The 23,614-nt window shown below is 42.8% G+C and overlaps 1 protein-coding gene across 2 annotated transcripts in view; it reads left to right on the plus strand.

Moving 5' to 3' along the window:
• Nucleotides 1-443: 443 nt before the first annotated feature.
• The window catches only part of LOC126100161 (cholesterol transporter ABCA5-like), a 337,905-nt gene continuing 314,734 nt past the window's right edge, over nt 444-23,614 (plus strand). For both annotated transcript variants that reach the window (XM_049910704.1, XM_049910705.1), the window contains exon 1: nt 444-1,107. The gene's annotated coding sequence lies outside the window, so the exon portion shown is untranslated. The remainder of the gene's footprint in view (nt 1,108-23,614) is intronic.

Here is a 23,614-nt window from a genome sequence, read left to right on the forward strand (position 1 = left end):
AGTGTGTTTGTTTCAGTAGCAAACTGCCTCCGATTGTTGACTTTATTTTCCAATTCAGCACCCACAACTTTGCAAAGTTATCCATTCACATTTCCTGTAACAAAAATGCTGTTTACCAGTATTAATTATCTGTGAGCGTTAATATTGATCGCCGCCAACATACTTTCACAGCAGCAATTGAGCAGTGAACATGACTTTCGTTACATGTGTACGAAACACATTTCACGCAAAATCGAGGTACAGCACAGCGCGCGAGCAAAGCAAAGTACAGCGCGATCGGCAACTTCTCCATTGCGCAGGCAATGAACGCGCGGAGTCTCGATGAGAGGGTTAAAGCTGCAGTGCCGGGTGCGCGGTGGTGGGGGAATGGAAGGGCCGGGAGGGGAGGTCGGCCGTTTGCAAAGCGCTCAGTCAGCTCGCCTGGGCCAGACGGTAGAGCGCTCTGCTGCGGGGCGGCCGTGTCAGCGCGCGCCGTGTGTTCGCAGACGAACGCGCTCGCCCGGTTCCCAGAGCTGGAAGGCGACGCCAATCCAACACGTAAACGGCCCACAGGGGAGAGGAAGTCAGTGGCGAGCGTCCCAGTCGAATTACAGAATGTGATTATTGACGGGGCGGAACAGCCGTCTGCCCTGGGATCACCCGCCGCGCCACGGTTCGGCGTCAACGACGATCGAAGCAACTGAAATTTCTTCGTCTTCCCTGAAAGAAGGAACTGTTCGACGCAAATATGGTGCTGCGGGCCAGGCGCCAACTATCGCCGAAACGCATGTGCGCCGCTGCGACTGCCGCCGTGGAGCGCCGAGATCAATAATGCTGTCGAGAATCGATACGTGAAAGAAACAGTTGAATGTGGCGGTGCGCGCCACGCCGGCTGCGTCTGGCGCTAGAGGGATCAGACTCAGAGCAGCGGCATTGCGTGTGAGTGCTGGTGCTGTGTAAGTGGTGGTGGCCGGTGTTTTCACGAGTGTCGGCGGCGCCGCGATCCGCCCCTGGCTCGGTATGTGGCGGAGACTGCTGGCGGCGCACTGTCGCCCTCCGCTGCGCTCTTCCCATTGTCGTCTGCGGTAGAAGATGTGATTCGTTTTTCTCTGCTTTTATTCCGCTTCCGTGAGTATCTTTGCTTTATCGAGGAGACTTCATGATATCGTAGAGATGTGAGTCTTTTTGTGGTCATTGCTCAGCTGTCACCGCTACTACTGGTCGTGTTCCATTCGTGAAATACGAAATAACAGTATAACTGCACAGAACTTCGGCTCTGCATTGCAAAAATTTACCGTGTTAACTAAAAAAAAATATGGTTTAATTAACTTTACTAAAAACGTCATAAATTTATTTAAGTTGTGAGTGAGGCATTAAAATGTGATAACTGTTACTTTACTTGTACTCTTCTGTGATAGTTTATTTTAGCTTGAAAATATGATTTCATCAGATGAGTTATAGTCTCAGATAACTCATATAGAAGTATTTAAAATCACTGTACATTAATTTCAGCTGATAAACAAAGGGTTGCTGCGTTGAAATGACCTGAAACGAATGAGACAGTGTATTGTGGACACTGAATTGTCATTCGCAAATAATTTGTCAGTACATACAGTTTCCTCATACTGACTGACAGGCAGTGAGATTCTTGTTGTGATATCTTACCGAACTGTCTGCCTTACAGCCCTCTTCATATCAAATATTTTCATCAGTCGAAGTTTTAAGAAAAGACCTCTTACCGCAATCTGCTTTAATTATATTTATACATCCAGAATTCTAGTTGCAAGCATGTAATACGTGATAGTCCATCACTTAAAGTGTATTGAGTCTAAAAATAAATCAGCTGTTTCTCGGAATCTAGTGCAGTTGGTTGGCTTACAAATTCGCAGTTTCATTTTTAGCGGGAATCAACATTTATGGCATAGGCCTTGCTGTCAGCGAGCTGCATCTCTACATTGATGATATTAGTTGCTTCTTCAGTGACACGTGTGGGTTTCATCGGCCCATGGGTGGTTCGCTTTATTAATATCATCCTCCTAGGTACGTGACTGCGAGTTATGCCCAGCTTATCACGAAGAGTCCACTACATTAATACATAGAATTCCCACAAGAGTAGTTCCTGCTTTTAATGTGACTAAACTTGCAGCAATGATCACTTTACACTATTTCTCTCTCTCTCGCTCGGTCGGCCTTGCTCTCGCCCTCTGATAATCAGTACCACTTATGGCATTCTTGTGAATATACTGAAACGTCATTCTCAGCTTCATAATTATAGATACTACGCAAATATTTCCTAACTGCAGTTGGTATGTCGATACCTCAAGATGTCACTACCGTAAACATTCACGCATAACTTTTTATCACTAGCATTCGCCAGTTATAATGTCTTAACTAATCGTATTAATAAAATTTGCTCGTATTTCCATTTAGTGATAACGTGAGATTGACATGATAATATTTGTAACTGTCACAAGATACAGAACAGTTTATGGTATCCAAAACGTCGTTGCAGCTGGATGTTCATTCTTTGCTGCGGAACTTTCCCATGAATATTGCTTCTTGAGGAACAAGCCCCAAGTAATTTATTTCGCTAAATACAACAGAGCATCCGGAAATTGTTACTATCCGACGTACAGTGATAGGCGATGAACGTTGCCTAGTCATCAAACTGAATCAGGGCTCCTTCAGTATTGTCCTGAATACTGGCACGGTACACTGATATTACTTAGTAATTCAGTAAAGAATAAAAAAAGTTTGCATTGCACTATTGAATATTAGCGAGCTATTTACTGGTGTCTTTCACTCTGAGTTTACTACTCACTCGGACTAAATATACAGCTCATACCTCACATAGGATGGTGCCAAACCATCAAAAATAAACAAACTCCCTATTTCCGCTGTCACACAAAAATGCCCTCATTAGTGACTGATACCGAGAAATGAGCGCCACATTTCAGCTTAATGTTAAACCAGTTCCCTGTTGTAGCGTTATTTACAATGAGATACATTTTTATCTTATTTCGTTTCTTTGTCATAAACCACTATTAGAGACTGAACTTACAGTGTAATTAAATAGAGGCACAATGGAAAATTTTGAGAATTTTTGAGGGCGGAACCAGAAATGTTTTTGCATAGAGGCTGCGAAAGTTAAAAAACGCTTCCATAATAGTTCGCAAAGAGGCATATGAGCTATATATGACTTTTTGTCACGCTGGACCCGTGACTTTATTGTATGACAGTGGCAAACCAAAATTACCTCCTGTCACGGAAATGTCAGTCGTTCCCCCCTCCGTGGAATAGACTCTTCCTCACCCAAAATTGTTTCCCTCGCGATGAACGAAGAACAGAATCCGATGATCTAGCCAAAGAAGAAAGAGGTATGCGATACGAAATTTCAACTCCCGGATTGAGCGCTAAAGATTTGTTACATCGTTGCCAATAAACACAGGGCGCTCTGAAATATTTGAGGCCGACTGATCCATGATAGGCTTCTGGTGCATCTAAAGCATATAAGCCGATCTTAGCAATGTCAGTAGTGTAACAATGAAATACATGTCAACATGTACTCCTTGGGAACAGCAATGAACAAACCTGCTAACTTTATTATGTAGTTTTAAGTCTACAATTAGGTATGTAGTGTTAAGTAGTCACACCAGTGGAAATGGATACAAAAACAAAATCATGCCACTTAGAAGATTTGACTTAGAAAATGTAATTTCCTTATTGGAGGAATAATAAATTAAATATTTTATAGCTTGTTCCATAGTCGCTACTGCCTTTTCCCGTAAAACGTGACTAAATTTGGTTTCAGTTTGATATTCGATAATACTCTACAGCGGTTGTATTTATTTATAAAAACACAGTTGTCCTTAGCATACAACGAAATGTTGTGTTGGCACCGCTGTCATCTTAGCCTTGAGCCCCACTGGTATTTCACACTGCACTGCAAATAGAGGGGTATCAGCATAGGTCTACAGTCTTTTTGATTAATGCTCTATAGATTTAAAACAGGATCGGGATGTATACCTAATTTTGTTCTCTCTCTTCACGTATATTCTGTGGTGAGTGTTTGTCCTGAAATTACGTCTCGTCATTCAAAATTGTGGCCTTACAGGGGAGTCGATAGTTGACCCTTTAAGTGACGCTCGTAAGTATATCTATACCACAGGTAAACATCTTGAAATAGCAAGTATTATCTTTCTCCTTATGCATTGGTGTTAGTAATTACCACCCCATAACTCCAGGTACATTTGGAAACAAATAATTGATCATGCTTGTTCATTTCTACTCCCAAAGAGTACATACTGACATGTATTTCGTTGTTGCATTGGAAAAAAAAACTTTTGCCATTTAAAGGGTTAAGATCATCACAAAATCTGCATCTCCGTTTATTTTATTCATTCGTATGTAGACTCTTCAGTACATCAGGCATGTCACGTACATTACAGAACTTACACGTACATAAAACATATACCAAGCAGAATAGGAGGCAAGGGCAGAAAGTCGGCCATGGCCTTATCAATGGAACCACTCCAGCATTCACCTTAGCAACTTGGGGAAACCCAAGTTGGGATGGCCGAAGGGGGTACGAAATCCACTCCTCCCGAAAGCGCGTCCAGTGATTTAACACCGGCTTAGCTATCTCGCTTGTCACATGATTTAGAGAGAAAACCATATACAGCTAATCTAGAAGGACGTTAGAAAGTGCATAAGAAGTATAATCAGCGATATAACTAGAACATGGAACGTGGTTAAATTACACTCCTGTGAACACGTATGTAGAACAATGTTGAAAAGCATAAATACATGAACACACAATCAGCTGCCAACATTATATCTATCACCATTAATCTTACAACAGACCTCTTCTCTGAGGACGTGCATCGCACTGCGTGTGAAACAGAAAAAAAGGAAACCAACAGCAGAAATATTCTTGTGCAAAGAGAAACACAAAACAGCTAGTATATGTGTTAACCGATTAAAAAGTTGTCAACAATAAACGACGGCCTTGTACTTCTGCGAGGAAATATTTTCATTTACACAAGAGAAACACTTCTCAACAAGAAATGATTTTAAAAGCTGTTTCCTTCTCCAACTTCTATGTGTACGTTGGCAGTGCATTATTATTTTTTTTTTAAAAAAAGGTACGAAAGTGGGACACATGTCTGAGTTTTGCTCGTGGAGTAACCGACAGCTGCGAGCGTTACGCCCATGGTAATCGCTATTAGTTTGCTTGTTTCCAATATTAGTTCTTGTCAACACAGTGTGCATATTGTGTGTTGATCTCCTGTTCCTATTAGGCTAACAGAGAGTGATTCTTGAGAGATGCCGTATACTTTATGGTACATCTCATTTTAACATGCATGTTATGCGAATTGAGTAGGTAGGCCTAGTCGAATATTTACGTGTTTACTTAATAAAAAGTGAAGTGAATGGTGTCACTGATATCGTATGATTTCAGTTTATTTGCCACTTCGAGGCTCAAGTCACCCATCGATTTCTCCTAGGTTTTTTTATGGCAACAGCAGGACGTAGACAAAAATACGAAAACAACACAAGCGCAACACATTACCATGCCCGATACGGTGTAGGAAACGCGTTAGCATTCAATACAGCTTCGAGTCGTTTCGGATTGCAAACAATGCAGGCCCTGTATGATTTTCAAGGGAAATCTTATACCATAGTGGCACGTTCAGATAGCGAGGATGGTGATTGTGATCAAGTCCCCTTCAACATCTACATCATAACTCTGCAAGTCACATAACTGTGTGTGGCGGAGGGTACTTACAAGGGAACCTCCCCATCACATCCCCCTCAGATTTAGTTATAAGTTGGCACAGTGAATAGGCCTTGAAAAACTGAACACAGATCAATCGAGAAAACAGGAAGAAGTTGTGTGGAACTATGAAAAAAATAAGCAAGGGAGGTTCCCTTGTTAGTACCACCAACTGACGCTCCCTTCCCTGTTCCACTGACGAATGGCGCATGGAAAGAATGATTGTCTCGAATTTCGTGAGCTGTATGTGAGAGGAAGTAATATGTTGTCCGGCTCTTCCCGCAAAGTGCTCTCTCGAAATGTCAACTGTAAACCTCGCCGTGATGCGCAACGCACATCTCGTAACGTCTGCCACTGCAGTTTGTTGAGCATATCTGTAACGCTCTCGCGCCGACTAAACGAATCCGTCACGAAAAGTGGCGCTCCATGTTGGAACTTCTATCAGTACTGTCCGGTAAGGGTCCCAGATCGATGAACAGTACTCAAGAAACGGTCGAAAAAGCGCCTTATAAGCTACTGCCTTCGTGGATGAGTTACATTTCCCTAAGATTCTACCTATGAACATCAGGCTCGCGTGTGCATTTCCTACTATTTGTTTAATGCGGTCATTCCACTTACCTCTTTCATGCACGGGGGTATGAGACAAATTTCGACCCTTATTGCACAAGACTTTTATTTGTTGAATGAATTAATAAAAATTGGGTTAAAGTTATATAATTACATTAGAATGAAAGCATTAGGTTATATAATTACATTAGAATGAAAGCATTAGTAGACATTATGATGTATTTCAAAAGAGTCTTTCGAAAACAATGGTGGTACATTATGTGTACCTGGCACACGCAACACATCCATTCGATTCTTTCTTGGTGCCTGCAATTTGCACATCTTCGTTGTGGAGTTCTTTGTGGCTGGTGTGCTGAACTTAACTATTCTCGCGGTTTTGAGCACATGAAGTTTCTTTTTGCTAATCTCTACTGAACTGCTCAGGCGCCTGCCTCTTCTTCTTGAAGCAATCAGGCTTCTGGACACTTCTCTCCGAAAGTTCTGCATCGTCATTGTTTAAAGCTTCAGTTCCTTGTGAAGCAGAAAGGCATTCACGATACCTGAAGATAAGAGGTCACCATTTCATACTCTTCCTGTCAAAGTCATATGCTGATTTCCTTTGATCAAGTCCACAACTCGTGGTCTCGCGGTCGCGTTCTCGCTACCCGAGCACGGGGTCCCGGGTTCGATTCCCGGCGGGGTCAGGGATTTTCACTTGCCTCGAGATGACTTGGTGTTTGTGTTGTTCTCATCATTTCATCATCATTCCTGAAAGTGGCGAGTCTGGGCTGAGCAAAAGTTGGGAATTTGTACAGGCGCTGATAACAGCGCAGTTGAGCACCCCACAAACCAATCATCATCATCATCATCATCATCATCCTTTGATCAAATGTATCCATACAGTTCATATTTTCGTTGTAGTCAACTACCAGTAGAAAGTAAGGCAGCTTTTTCACAGTTCCGTTCCTTTCTTTCCGCTGTACTTCTGTTATGGTTCTTGGGTCATGAAAGCTTGACAACAAATGCACTGTTCTTTTGTCCTTCCATTTTACAATACACAGCCCAGTGTCACTTGTACCCCAGTCGTATTCACCACGTTCCCATTCTTTGTCTTGTTTCAGCTAGATTCTTTCTTGATATACTGACAGTACCACATACGTGTATTTGTTTCCTTTTCAGATCCTCCCTCAGTTGTACACTGGTGAAATAACTGTCAAAGAAAACTCTATGATTTTTGCCTTCAAGACCTGCCTGTCAACAGCTCTTTTACTACTATCGCCAAGATGTTTTTTCCGTTGTGTTGCCTATTTTACCAGTAGTATCGAATTTTAGTGCATAACAAGGCTTACCTGCTAACATCCACACTTTGTAGCCTCTTTTGGTTGGTTTTTTAGGTAAGTACTGTTTCAAGAATGACCTGCCTTTGAATTTGATCATCGGCTCATTTACACCTACATATTCACTTGGATGAAAGGCACTTTTGAAATTGTCACCCACCATAGACAAAAACGGTTGTAACTTGTACAGCTTACCATAACCTTCCTCACCCTGCTTTGGTATGCAGCTGTTGTCATTTAGATGCAAATGAGACAAAACAACCCAAAACGATTAACAGTCATCCTTGAACTAATGTAGGTATCATGAACATCAGGAGCAGAGCTCCAGTAAGCTCTGTAACTTGACTGTGGTTTTATGCCCATGAGAATGTTCAAGCCGAGAAAAGTTTTCATCTCCCTACATGTTGTGTGTTTGTAAAGTTTCCCATTTTTCTGGCACTCCTGTTCAGCATAAAGATTAGTCTGCATAACAATCCACTGAAGTACATCATAAGATATGAACAAATTATGGGGAGTGGAATCCTCTAAGTCTCTCACATGCGCAGCAGGAGAAGTTACTTAGGAAAAATGCGGAGATTGTTGGGGTTTTTCTGTTTTCCCCCATTGGGTAGGCTGTTTACGCGATGTTACAGCTACGGGAGTTGCATTTCCATCACCTGCACTATGTGCTGGTACTTGTTCAGGATCAGCAGTTGAACTGTATACAGTTCCACCAGAACAGTAACATGACAAGTTCATTGAGTGTGTATTTTCTCAGGTGAATCACTTTTGTCTGAAGAGCTTCTTTCAGAAATAACCACTCCTGAATGTGGTACACAGTAATCTGCGTCGTCACCACATCGTCTGACGAATTCTGACCTGAAGGTATTTCGGCATCGAGTATTGCCATTATCTCATCATCTTTCAGTACTTCCCTAAAGCGATTCATTATCAATTGAAATGGAAGATAACGCCTTAAATTACGTATATGAACTTCACTTACACCACCATGCAACTTTATTGCACAAACAATGCACAAAACGTTTAACACTACTCGATAGTCAAAGCAGTATCTCACGTAGTAGAGGAACGTTGATGTACGGTGGTATATATTTTGGATTCTGAATTATTCACTAAATACTCGTCTTCTATAGAAATATCCAAGAACCGTGAATTCTAGAGTGATTCTGAATGTATAACAATCATTATCTTACCTGTTGTAAACAGCTGAATCAACAATGAATCACGTAAAGGCGGAAGCAATTACGCGCTCGATCGCACAGGGCAAAAACCAGCAGCACTGTGCACACTGCAGAAAACAACAATCGCCACAGACGGACTGCATGGAGCAACGCTACTTCTGACCTCTTTCTGTCATTGTGGGGACTACCAAATTACATACAGTGGGTGGTTCAGAAAACATACCTTCATACTGGACGAGTCAGGACTTTACAATTAAGCGGTACATGTTTTGTACCACCATGCATTGAAGCAAGGACGAATAGCGGTACATATGTTGTACCACCTACCCTGAAAGAGTTAAGGTCGTTCTGGACAGTTACTTCTCGATATTTTACAGTAGACACTGTTTCCAGCAATTTGTCATAAATAGTATAATTGTCAAGTAGTGTATTTATTTTCTATAGATGTGCAATTTGTTACATTTATTTACGTTCAAGCCCAACTCCCAGAGCCCGTACCGTTCATTAATTCTCTTGCAGGTCATTCTGCAAATCGATACTGTCTTCTGGCGTTGTTACCTTCTTATAGACAACCGCCTCATCTGCGAACAATTTCAAACAGCTCCCGCTGCTTTCTTATAGACCATTTATATACATATAAATCACACTCCATTCAGTTACTCCGAAAATTACCATTATATATGTCGATTTTGTTCCGTTAAGGGCGATGTGTTGAGTTCTATCTGCAAGTTAGTCTTCAATCTATCAATCTAGTCCTATACTCGCCAATCTCTCTTTTTTTCAGTAAACGTCAATGCGGGACGGTGTCAAATGTCTTCCAGAAGGCAGGGAACATGTCATTTACCTAAATGCTCCTGTCTACAGCGTTTTGTATCTCATAAAGGATCAGAGCTGAGTTTCGCAAGAATTCATATTGATCTTTATAGAGGAGATTTTCGTTCTCCAAAAACGTCATAATTCTTCAGCATAAAACATGTTCCATAACTCTACATCTGATTAGCGTCTATGATCGAGTCCTATAATTATGTGCATCTGTATTATTCACAAAAGACTCGTCTTCTATAGAATATATCTAAGAACCGTGAATTCTAGAGGGAATGACCTGCGCTTTTTTTCCCAGTCACTAGGCTCCAACGATCTACGATAAACTGCTGCTAGAAGAGGAGCAGGGTATTTCGCATGATCACTGTAAAATCTAATAGGTATTTCATCTGATCCTGATGCCTTTTCGGTACTAAGCAATTGTAGTTGCATTGTTATTCCGTGATCGATTATCTCAATATCTGCCATTTCGACGTTTGTACTGTGGTTGAAATGAGGGGCCGTATATAATTTCGGAAAGACTGAATTCAGCATTTCGGCCGTCTCTCGGTTATCTTTCAGTGCTAGTATGGTCACTGAATGAATGGGGGAAGATTTCGAATCGCATACTGGTTTTACATAACATTCAGAGCGGTTGACAACATTTTATTTTCTAAGTCACTGACGCTTCTCCCATTGCTCTCCTTACGCTCATTTTCGCTTCGTTTCACGTTCAACTTTTATCTGTAAAATAGGTTTTGACTTCTCTTGAATCTATGATGAATCTCTTTGTTTACGTGAAAGGTTCCTAATATGGCTATTAAAACACTGTGAGTCTTTCCTATCCCTTAAGACTTTGCTCCTCCTGTCGGAGGTTCGAGTCCTCCCTCGGGCATGGTTGTGTGTTTTGTTCTTAGCATATGTTAGTTTAGATAATGTGTACGTCTACGGACCGATGACCTCAGCAGTTTGGTCCCTTAGGAATTTACACGTTTGAAGACTTTGCTCGGAACATACTTGCCTGAGGTACCGGTAAATCGAACGATGCTTTCGAATTTTTTCCATCTATGTCCACATCTTCGTCCTCAGCAGTGAATATTTGGTGCTGACTGTTTAGACACTCAGCAATTTGTATTCTGTCACTCCTGCTAAGCAAAAATATTTTTCTACCTTTCTTGACATTCCTTGTAATACCTGTAGTCATGATTGCTGCCACAGTCTTATGATCACCGATTCCTTCTTCCGCTGTGTTAACTGATTCGATATGTTCATTGTCTGTTTATTGCTAGGAAGTCTAAGACGCTACTTACTCGAGTTGCTTCTCTAATTATCTGCTCGAAATAATTTCCAGACAAGACAATCAGAATAACATCGCCCGAATTCCTGTCTCTAGCAGCAGTTTCAATAGCACGACTCTCCCAGTCTATACCAGGCAAGTTGAAGTCAGCCCATATCACAATGGCATGATCAGAGGCGCTCTACCAGTACAAATCCTGACGCTGGCGGCCTTGAAAAACATCTTATCACTATTTTTGACCAACATTTGCTGCTTAAATTCACCAACATTAATTCACATTTGAAATCCATGATAACCTCGCGACATCTGAAACGCCAAAGAAACTGATATAGACATGCGTGTTCAAATACAGAAATTTGTAATCAGGTAGAATACGGCGCTGCAATCGGCAACGTCTATATAAGACAACAAGTGTCTGGCGCAGTTGTTTGATCTCTTACTGCTGCTACAGTGGTTATCAAGATTTAAGTGAGTTTGAACGTAGTGTTACAGTCGGCGCACGAGCGATGGGACACAGCATCTCCGAGGTAGCGATGACCATTTCAGGAGTGTACCGTGAATATCAGGAATCCGGTAAAACACCAAATTTCCGACTTCGCTGCGGAAGGGAAAAGTTCCCGCAAGAATGGGACCAATAAGGACTGAAGAGAATCGATCAACGTGACAGACGTGCAACTCTTCCGCAAATTGCTGCAGATTTCAGTGCTGGCCCATCAACAATTGTCAGTGTGCAAAACAGTCAACGAACCATCATCGTTATGGGCTTTCGGAGCCGAAGACCCACTCGTGTATCCTTGATGACTGCACAACACAAAGCTTTACGCCTCGCCTGGGTCCATCAACACTGACATGGTTGATGAATGGAAACATGTTGCCTGGCCGGGCGGGTCTCGTTTCAAATTGTATCATGCGGATGGACGTTTACGGGTAGGAGACAACCTCATTAATCCATGAATCTTGCATGTCAGTAGGGGACTGTTACATCTGGTGGGGGCTCTGTAACGGTGTGCGGCGTGTGAATTGGAGTGATATGGGATCCCTGATATGTCTAGATACCACTCTGATAGGTGAAACGTACGTAAGCATCCTGTCTGATCTCCTGCATCCATTCATGTACATTGTGCATTCCGTCGGACCTGGACGATTTCAGCAGGACAGTGGGATACTCCACACGACCAGAATTGCTACAGAGTGGCTCCAGGAGTTTAAGCACTTCCGATGACCACCAGACACCCCAGACATGAAATTATTGAGCATATGTGGGAGCCTCTCAACGTGCTGTTCAGATGAAATCTCCTCCCCCTCGTACTCTTACGGGTTTATGGAAAGCGCTGCAGGATTCATGATGGTAATTTCCTCCAGCACTACTTCAGACATTAGTCGAGTCCATGCCGCGTCGTGTCGTGGCACTTAATGCGTGTTCGCGTGGGCCCTACGCGATATTAGGCAGGTGTACCAGTTTCTTTGGCTCTTCAGTGTATTATCGTGTTGTTTACCTTCTCTCCAAAGTAAAGTACACTTCATCCTCGTGCTCACAAAACCACTCCTGGACGATGTGAGCTGCTTGAACACGAGACCTCTCGACTTGGAACACAGCACCACGACTGGAGAACAATCATGGTACTGCGGGATAAACCTTATCAGCCAAAATGGTCACATAATCCTCGGCAGTAGTGCGACCTTATATAGTAACCATAGGGCCCGTGGAGTACCGTGATGCGATTGCCAAAATTCTCACCAAACCCTCAGCAAGTTTCACTCTTAGAACATAAATTCGGCCAGAAGTTGGAAACAGTGTGAGACAGGACTCATCGAACCAAATATCTTCCATTGCTCCATAGTCCCAAGTTTTATACGTTCGCTATCATGTTTTCGTGTTATGGGAATTTGCATCACTGATGAGTGGTTTTGGAATTCGAGTCCTCCCTGCAATTCCCTGCCCATGAAGCTTCCCTCGTGTTGTTTTGGTGCTGACGGGATTCGCCAGTGTAATATTCTGTTCTGAAGTGACTTTTGCAACTGTCGTCCTCTTATTTTTCGTCACAATTCTCTTCAACCACCGTCTGCCAGGGTCAGCCAGTACACACTTTTGTTTAGATTGTGACTTAGCGGATTATGTTTCTCGACTTTCTCTGTATGCGGTATAAATCTTAAATAGGTTGCCTCTCCAGACATGAAACATTTCGGCTTCTTTGGTTACTGAAACACACATTAAACGAGCATCAATAATTTGAACGTATTGAGGGCATTGCACAGCTGCCGTTCGTGGTCAAATACTTTGCATTTATGGTCAAGCATTCATTTCTCGCGATGTTGCTATATTTTATCCCAACCCCTGTAGCTTTACTGTCACTTTTGTTAATGCTTAGCATAAATGGCAAATTTATCCATTGTTGGCAATCAACTTTATAAATAATGCCGTCTTTTTAGAGGGGTTACACACTAGTCTTTCTTCGATAGGAGAATATGTTCACTCGTTAGATTATACGGGGATACGCAGAAGCCGAACCACAGAGCATTTGACATTTTCACCAAACAAATTTAAAGTGCCCGAACCGCCCATGGAGCGAGCCTGACATAAGCGCGGATCTAGAGGTGGGGTTAATACATAATTCTGTACACAGCAACGGCAAATCACACGAAGTTGAGTTATTCATCGTACTATATAAAGGCAAGTCATAGTTTCAAGTTGTTACCAAAGGTGTCGCAAAGTACTTGATGAGTTTTTCACCGTTTTACTTCATATTTTTTCACGATATTCTAATAAACGTTTAGACAGACGTATGCAGCATATTACGCACAGGGTCAATCACCTATAACTTGCACTACAAATGTTGTCGAAATGGAAAGAGCTGTTGATGTGCAGAGCTGTTGATGTGCGGTTTTCACAGAATGGATTCGTAGTCAGAGGCTCGCATTGTTAGCCGATAAAAGATTGTAATAACACTTAGAAAGTGTATTCACTGTGCAGACATATATTTTTTTTAAATGGAGCAATGCCTATTCACATTAACAGACCAACAGTAAGGGAAATTAGAATGTTAGTGGTGTATGTTGCAGGATTCTAATGCGAGCCGTTTACGAGATATCGTATTTCGATAAGTTCCCACAGCAACACTTGTGCAATAGCTGTTGTACCAGACACTAAAGAACAATACAAGTCCGTACACCAGTTATGTGGATTATGACCAGCAACAAGACAATTGACTATCATAGGTTGTGTTCAAAATGACCACCGGCAGTGGCAAAACACGCTTCCAGTCTGATATGGAACGACTGCTGCGCACGTACAAGCATTTCAGCGGAAATTTCCGAGCCAGCTGCAATAATATGTCGCTCCATATCATTGGTATGTCCTTGTAGACCGCGTTTTAGCTTTCCCCACAGAAAAAAGTCTAGACAGGCGCCAAACCCGGGGAAAGGGCCGACCAAGGTACAGATCCTCTGCGTCCAATCCAACGATTTGGAAACATTCGTGGAGACATGGTGTAGTACTTCGTGCTTTATGGGCTCATGTTGGCGCAATAAGTTCCTCCTAGTCTGCAAAGCATCTGTGGAAGACGGTCCGTTAGAACGCTACAATACTTGTCCGCGTCCTGTGTTCTGTCTGAAAAACGGGCCTATGCGCTGATGGTTCGCTATCCCACACCACACATTTACACTCCAAAGACACTGACGTTCTACCTTACCACGATTGGTAGATGTAGCTTCTTCACTAACAAGATACATCTGGAGTGTCCCGCCTTAATGCCCATGCACAAAAGTTGACACGATTCTCATTATTGTTCCATACATCTCTTAATGGAAAGAGATGTGATAGGAGTGGAACGTATGTCGGTGGAGAAAGCGTAGGACATTTGTCTGACTCGTGCGATTGTGCGGGAGTTAACGTATGTATCAGCTGCTACAGCGGCAAGAAAATTAATTTCTCCTTCTTCTGTCACCAACTGTTTCCTTCAGTTACGTTGTGTAGGTGTTACTCTACCACTTTCAAGTAATTGGTTGAAATGAAAACTGAAATGATCGTATGGCATCGGTGGCTGAGGCCCCATCCGGGGACGTTCGGCCGCCGAGTGGAAGTCGACGTCACATTGGGCGACTTGTGCGCCGATGATAGAGTTGCCGAGATGTTTGACGTCTGTTAGGATATCTTGTCGTACACACCATACAAGAACGAACTGCATTCTTCCCACAATCTTCATACACCATGAACATGGTGTTTTCTGCATGCATGTCCGAAGGAATAGGCGCTGCGGCGACTACAGCCATTATGAAATACATGAAACGTGTGTTGCGAATTTGGTCGACGATCAGCTGCATAATGGAATGACAGTGAAAATTTGTGTCGGACCGGGGCCCGAACCCAGATTTCGCGCTTATCGCAGGCGGTCGTCTTACAATTAGGCTATCCGAGCACGACCCATGGCAGGGGAGACATTTTACTTGAAAGTCGCTTACCCGGTGTCGGCGGATAAATACTATATTGCAGTGCCTGTGTTATTCCCAATTACGATGCAATGTTCCTTCGAACTGCAGGATTGTGACTACGTTGTTTAAATTCTTGTTTGGTGTACGCCCTATAATTCTTCATGGATGCTAACATGTTTTGCGCGAACCCAACAACCATTTCCACCTAAATCTAGTACAGCTGTATCGCACAAACCACTGCGAACTTCATGGCAGACGGTACGCCCCATGGTACCAGTTCTTAGGGCTTCTTCCCCTCCCATTCACTTGCGGAGTTGGGGAAGAATGATAGTTTAAAGGCTTCAGTGCGCGTCGTAACTCGCCTAATCTTGTCCTTGCGATTACTATGGCAGCAGTACATACGGGATGGTAGTCTACTCCTAGATTCATCATTTAAAGCTGATTCTTGAAATTTTGTAACTAGACTTTACCGAGATAGTCTGCCTCTATCTTAAAGTGTCTAGCAGTTCAGTTTTTTAGCAACCCCTTGATGCACTCCCATGGGCCAGACAAACCTGCGACATGCCGCGCAGCTGCTCTTTACACCTAAGTGTGATGAAAAAGGACTGGAAATTTTTGTTTTTTCAGTATGAATGTGTCTTTATTCACCATCAACAACTATGCTCGCTCCAAACTAATCTCCCTCAGACGTAATGCACTTGTATCAGCGTTTTTTTTCCCAATCTTCGACCATTTCTGAAACTCAGTTTTCGTTGTGGCATTTAGCTCCATCATCCAGTCTGTTTTTATCTTATCAGTGAAGGCAAATGCGCACTTTCATGGTCTCTTAAGTCTGGTGTGTATAAAATTCCGTGTAGTTGTGGGAAGGTTTACATTGGAACCACAAAAAGAAGTATCAATACTCGCCTAACTGAACACAAAAGGAACTGTCGACTAGGACACACGGACAAATCGGCTGTAGCGGAACGTGTTTTTGAAACGGGTGACCATGAAATAAAATTTAGTGAGACGAGCGTGCTAGCTAAGACATCGCATTATTATGCACGTATGTATAGAGAGGCTGCAGAGATTTTTAAACACCACAATAATTTTAACAGGAAAGAAGAAGGCTTGAAGTTAGATAAGATGTGGCGATCGACTTGGTACCAAAGATGTGACAATCGATTACCTTCGATCGAGAGTAATGACGCCAGCCAGAGATAGTTTTACTGTTGACAACACGTGACGAGTGGTGGCGCCCTCTACGCGCTATATACACTCCTGGAAATTGAAATAAGAACACCGTGAATTCATTGTCCCAGGAAGGGGAAACTTTATTGACACATTCCTGGGGTCAGATACATCACATGATCACACTGACAGAACCACAGGCACATAGACACAGGCAACAGAGCATGCACAATGTCGGCACTAGTACAGTGTATATCCACCTTTCGCAGCAATGCAGGCTGCTATTCTCCCATGGAGACGATCGTAGAGATGCTGGATGTAGTCCTGTGGAACGGCTTGCCATGCCATTTCCACCTGGCGCCTCAGTTGGACCAGCGTTCGTGCTGGACGTGCAGACCGCGTGAGACGACGCTTCATCCAGTCCCAAACATGCTCAATGGGGGACAGATCCGGAGATCTTGCTGGCCAGGGTAGTTGACTTACACCTTCTAGAGCACGTTGGGTGGCACGGGATACATGCGGACGTGCACTGTCCTGTTGGAACAGCAAGTTCCCTTGCCGGTCTAGGAATGGTAGAACGATGGGTTCGATGACGGTTTGGATGTACCGTGCACTATTCAGTGTCCCCTCGACGATCACCAGTGGTGTACGGCCAGTGTAGGAGATCGCTCCCCACACCATGATGCCGGGTGTTGGCCCTGTGTGCCTCGGTCGTATGCAGTCCTGATTGTGGCGCTCACCTGCACGGCGCCAAACACGCATACGACCATCATTGGCACCAAGGCAGAAGCGACTCTCATCGCTGAAGACGACACGTCTCCATTCGTCCCTCCATTCACGCCTGTCGCGACACCACTGGAGGCGGGCTGCACGATGTTGGGGCGTGAGCAGAAGACGGCCTAACGGTGTGCGGGACCATAGCCCAGCTTCATGGAGACGGTTGCGAATGGTCCTCGCCGATACCCCAGGAGCAACAGTGTCCCTAATTTGCTGGGAAGTGGCGGTGCGGTCCCCTACGGCACTGCGTAGGATCCTACGGTCTTGGCGTGCATCCGTGCGTCGCTGCGGTCCGGTCCCAGGTCGACGGGCACGTGCACCTTCCGCCGACCACTGGCGACAACATCGATGTACTGTGGAGACCTCACGCCCCACGTGTTGAGCAATTCGGCGGTACGTCCACCCGGCCTCCCGCATGCCCACTATACGCCCTCGCTCAAAGTTCAACTGCACATACGGTTCACGTCCACGCTGTCGCGGCATGCTAGCAGTGTTAAAGACTGCGATGGAGCTCCGTATGCCACGGCAAACTGGCTGACACTGACGGCGGTGGTGCACAAATGCTGCGCAGCTAGCGCCATTCGACGGCCAACACCGCGGTCCCGGGTGTGTCCGCTGTGCCGTGCGTGTGATCATTGCTTTTACAGCCCTCTCGCAGTGTCCGGAGCAAGTATGGTGGGTCTGACACACCGGTGTCAATGTGTTCTTTTTTCCATTTCCAGGAGTGTGTAAACGGGACCTCCACGGCCTAGCAGCCAGTCGTAGACTCACCTCAGATGATGATGCCCGCAGCTGGCAACGAAACGTCAGGGAGAAGTATTTCTGCTGTTGGACCACGGCCTCTTAGCCCGGAAGTTTTAATTACTGATTTGTACAGGTATTTTTTTCCACAGTCAGAACTTCATTATTAAGAAACTGCATCATCTGCGAAACGAAGTTCGTAGCGTTTTTTCGTAAGTTAATAAACACAAAAGATAGACGTAACAAAGACTTTAGCCATTAGTAATATATTCTCCTTCGCTATTTACAACAGTCTGCCAACGCTGGGTAACTTATCGATTCCGCAACTGTAGAAATTACGCGGTTTTGAGGCGAAGAACTCGCCGAGCCGTGTTACGTGCGCGTCTTCATCCGGACAGGAAGTTCCTTGAATATTGTTCGATAGAGACCGGAAAAGTGAAAATCTAAGGAAACAAGATCAGATGAATATGATGGGTGCGGAATGACTTCCCAACCAAACTCCTGTTTAGTGCTTTTTGTCAGTCGAGCAGAATGCGAGGACGTTATCGTGGAGCAGCATTCTTTCTCACAGTCTTCCTGGTCGTTATTCTTGGACAGCGTCTACAAGACTTCTCATTTGTTGGCAATAAATACCAGCAGTGATGGTTACATTTCGGGGAAGCAGTTCGCAGTACACCACACAGTCGCTGTTCCACCAGATCCATAACACTATCTTTTGTGGATGCCCACAGGTCATGTACAGGGAGTTGCTCTGCTTTCAAAAATGGTTCAAATGGCTCTGAGCACTATGGGACTTAACATCTATGGTCATCAGTCCCCTAGAACTTAGAACTACTTAAACCTAAGGACATCACACAACACCCAGTCATCACGAGGCAGAGAGAATCGCTGACCCCGCCGGGAATCGAACCCGGGCGCGGGAAACTTGCTCTGCTTTGTTTGGCCTCATTTATTCTTTTCTTGTACTTAAGACACCAATTCTCATCACCAGTAACGATACAGGGTAGTAATGATCGTTGTTGTTCACGAGCTAATTGATGACGAGCAAGCAGAGATGCACATATTGCCACCCACAGATTTTTGTGATTTTTGGTTTAGAGCATGCGGTATGAGTATATACACCCGATTTTTGAACTTCCACACTGCGTACAAATGTCGCGCAATGGTGGAATGATCACAGTTCATCGCAGTTGCCAGTTCTCAAGTACACTGACATGGACCATTGTGGATCAATGCCTTTAAACGATTTTCATCAAACCTTGAAAATCTTCCTGAACGAGGAGAGTCACTAATGTCACGTCCAAAACTCCACTCACTATCTCCAAATGTAAACTCAAATAGCAACTGCGAACTACAAATAAGAAATGACAGCCGATAAATAAACGCATAGCAAACTGAATACCAACAAGCAAAACAAAAAGCCTACGAACTTGTGCACCAATCTAAATTAATATTGTCTGCCACGTCATTAATATAAAACATGAACAACGAGGGTCCTAACAGACGAGAGCACGCTAGAAATTACTTCTACTTCTGTCGATGACTCCCCAGCCACGATAACACACTGCGTTCACTTTGTACTTTCGATTATAAGCGTGGACATAGTGCTGAGACAAATGCTTTTCGGACATCGAGAAATTCGTGATCTACCTGACTGCCTTGATCGATGGCTTTTAGGGTGTAACATGAGACTTGAGTTTCGCATAACCAATGTTTTCGTAATCCATGCTGGGCGGCATGGAGAAGTTCATTATGTCCCATACCACACCTACTTTAAACAAAATACAGCCTCAGATGTGTATATCAGATTTAAGTGAATCACTTTACAATGCCAGAATGAGATTTTCACAGTGTGCGCTGATATGAAACTCCTGGCAGATTAAAACTATGTGCCGGACCGAGACTCTTTCTTTCAGAAGTGCTAGTTCTGCAAGGTTCGCAGGAAAGCTTCTGTGAAGTTTGGAAGGTAGGAGACGAGGTACTGGCAGAAGTAAGGCTGTGAGGACGGCGCATGAGTCGCGCTTGGGTAGCTCAGTTGGTAGAGCACTTGCCCGCGAAAGGCAAAGGTCCCGAGTTCGAGACTTGGTCCGGCACACAGTTTTAATCTTCCAGGAAGTTTCACTTTACAATGCTTCACAGATGGAAGAACCAGTGAGAAGAGTGGTTCAGGGCACAGTTACAAGCTGTAGAAAAAAAATATATGTACGAAAATTAAATTGGAGGAAAGAGAAGCTGAAGTGCACAATATAGTGCCAAATCTGATCCAAGAGAGACAAGTTTTTCCTTTTGTAGAACCTGTAATCCGCCCCCTCCTTCCTCCTTGCATCTATTGTCCACAGTAAGCAAAGTCTTTAATGAAAAAATTGAGGGGAGCGAAGATACAATAAACTTTGTTTACTTAGCTTGTCATGTTGAGTTGCCTCCAGTTCTTGTTGCCTAGGGATCTGATTCTTGAAGCTGGGATTATCACATTTTCGGTCCTCATGGGTTGAATTGAATTAATTAAGTTTTAAGATTGTTGTTGCAGAATTTTTGATTTTACGTGAATCTGTTTTGTCACATTTTGGTATATCATACAGTCTCATGATTTTACACATCAACAAAAGCCGAAATTACACTGTTCGCAGAAAAATACGTCCGATCACATCAGAGGTATGCTCTCACACTTCGTGGAAATAGCCATATGCCAAAGGATTTACAATTTTTCTTAACAAATGGATTTACATTAGTTTATGTTACAGTATTACTCTAAACTGTTATTTCATAAATGAATCCAGAAATAAACATAGTAACCAGTACAGTATTGCGTAATTAAAGATAAAAATTTCAAGTGTGCCAATAGTTCGTAATTTCAAATGTTTCGAAAGAAATAATTTTAACTGTACATTCAGAACTAGTACTTATCGATTATAACATCAAGACTAAAACGTTTTATAAAGTAATTCATTTTCGTAAATTTTAGCTTAAAATATAACATACTTTGTATAAAAATTAGGTGAGTTTTCAGAAAAGCAACTAATACCGACATGTCCAAAATTCGAAAATTAAACTGGTATCGACTACTGTTCAGGAAAAGAGATGCTAGAGGAGGGTGTCCCGTTACAAACCTGAATTTAAGTTTTGCTCTGCGTAGCATAGAAGCGTGTTTTTTTTTCTTAATAAAAGCATGTCTTCTGGTCCAAACTGTACATCAGCTAGGTTCCTTTTGAGAGTATGCTGATGCAATAACTCCATACTTAACAATCATATACAACCGCTCGCTCGACGAAAGATCCGTACCCAAAGACTGGAAAGTTGCACAAGTGTCACCAGTATTCAAGAAAGGTAGTAGGAGTAATCCACTAAATTACAGGCCCATATCATTAACGTCGATATTCAGCAGGATCATCAGTAGCGCACACAGGGGGAAAGGGGGGGGGGGGGCGGGACAGGGCTAAGAGGCTGAAGGCCCCCCCCCCTCCTCCCCCTCAAAAACATCAGGGCCCACCCATGACAAATCTCAAATTAAACTTGATATTATCCTACTGTCTTAGTACTATGCCACCAACAGTACAATTTTCGTCCCTTGTTACGTAATCCATTTAAAGTAGGTGTAGTATGTTTTCAAATTTTACATTTCTCTAAGACGGTGCTTATGTGACTAGTTTTTAAATCGGGCTCCAACCGTTAGGAACTGGGCTGTTCAAGTGGTTTTTAATTGTAATCAAGGCGTGCTTTCGTTTGTATTTGTCAGATTTTCAAAAAAATGTCATCGAAACGTTGACAAGGGGATATTCGTTTGTTTGTTTTACTGAAAAGGAAGAAACAAGAGGTAGAATTGAGAAAACGAGCCAGTATTAGCTGGAAACAATGTCGGTGACTTACCATTGTCGACTCAACGTTTAGCGGGTACATCTTTCTGATTATTTTGTATGTACTTACTTTAATTCATACAAACACCATTAGTCGAGTTTGTGACATTTTACTAGTTGAGTTCGTTGATCTTTCGGCCGGTGTGGTGTGGGTGGCTGTGGACTGGACGCTGTATCAGTAGTGTGAAGTTATTGATTTTTCCCACTAAATTTGGTGGTTTTGAGTACCTGTCTAGTGTGTAAATTTTGCATCTACTGGCTAGTGTGAATTATGGTGGACTTTAAAAAGATTGGGTTGGTGTACGGTAAAATTATTTTTTAAAATCACTTGATCCATTCTGCATACAGCAAAAAAGACTACTTAATTTGCTAAACTCTTGTAGCTCTTAAATTCATATAACCTGAACATTTATAATACACGGTATTTTGTCTTCGTTTCAGTGTTGTTTTGAGGCCGTATTGTTATGCACCTGTTTTGTTATGTGTTCTAGTGTTAATAAATCTGCAATTGCATGCACAGTGCAGAGCCGTTGTGCCGATGTTCCTTAAATCAGTTGCTGTCGTTTTAGTGCTAAACATTTGTAAAGTAAAGGGACAGTATACCCAGAAATTTCGTGCTGAATCACTACACGATAGTAAATTTGCAGGCTGCTATTAAGAATTCAAGGTGATGACACAAGAGCATACTGTAAACTTTGCCGTAATATTTTGTTAGTGTGTTTGCGCAATAATAAGCAACAGTGACGTAAAAAAAAGAAAAAACCGGGGCGACGGCAGCACCATTGTCAACGAACAAAAATACCTTTCAAAACCATGAAAGAGTATTCAGAAGTGTATCAAGCTAAGGGTTCCCTTGCATTATCTGTTTCCACCCATTGTTCGACCACGTCATGTCATCACTTAACTTATTTGTGCAAGAGTAAATTTACACACAGTAATGTTGCCAGAAAACTTAAAATACGTAGAACAAAATGTAGTGCAGCTATAAAGCATGTAATAAGGCGGTATTTTGCGGAAAATTCGTAAGACATGGCAAATCTAATGTATCGAAATCCTCTCTTATATAAAGCTTTCCAAACAAAGTAAAATGACATACAGGCTATCAACCTAGATTTTGAGGACACGAATTACACAATTACGGCTTCACAGAATGTCACGTTACGGAACGATCCAGTTGAAGGCTATTTATTCTTTAAAAACTGGACATGCCACAGATTTATAAAAAAAAAATCATCTTTGGGTTAGCAGTAGTTGTCAAAGGTAACATTTTCATTTGCTGGTAGCGTTTAAAGTCAACTTGGATGTCAATTATTCACTCTTATGTCGTTAGGCAGATGATCAAAACTATTTTTTCAGAGATGTGTAGTTTTATCCCGTATTAAATCAAATTGCCTACTTTTAATGAACAGTACCGGTACCGAATTCAAAGTTATTCTTTCGTCTAGATTTAAAGCCTTTGAAATTCAGTGGATTATTTCCAGTAAATGAAGTTACGGAATATGTCGCTGCAGTAAAGTCAAACTCGTTAAAAGCGGCACCATATCATATTAGGGGTTCATGCATCGGTATATTGACTTATTGTGACGCCGGTATACCGGATTGACTTGGTTTTTAACGACGTCGTGACGAACAGTATAGAGCTTTTTCGGCTTTGCACCATGTCCCACCAGCATTTCAGCGTTGCTGTTAACCACTTGATTAACACCAATATTATGATGATGATTATGCAT

Source organism: Schistocerca cancellata, chromosome 9 (genome assembly GCF_023864275.1).
Source record: "Schistocerca cancellata isolate TAMUIC-IGC-003103 chromosome 9, iqSchCanc2.1, whole genome shotgun sequence".
Classification (NCBI taxonomy): domain Eukaryota; kingdom Metazoa; phylum Arthropoda; class Insecta; order Orthoptera; family Acrididae; genus Schistocerca; species Schistocerca cancellata.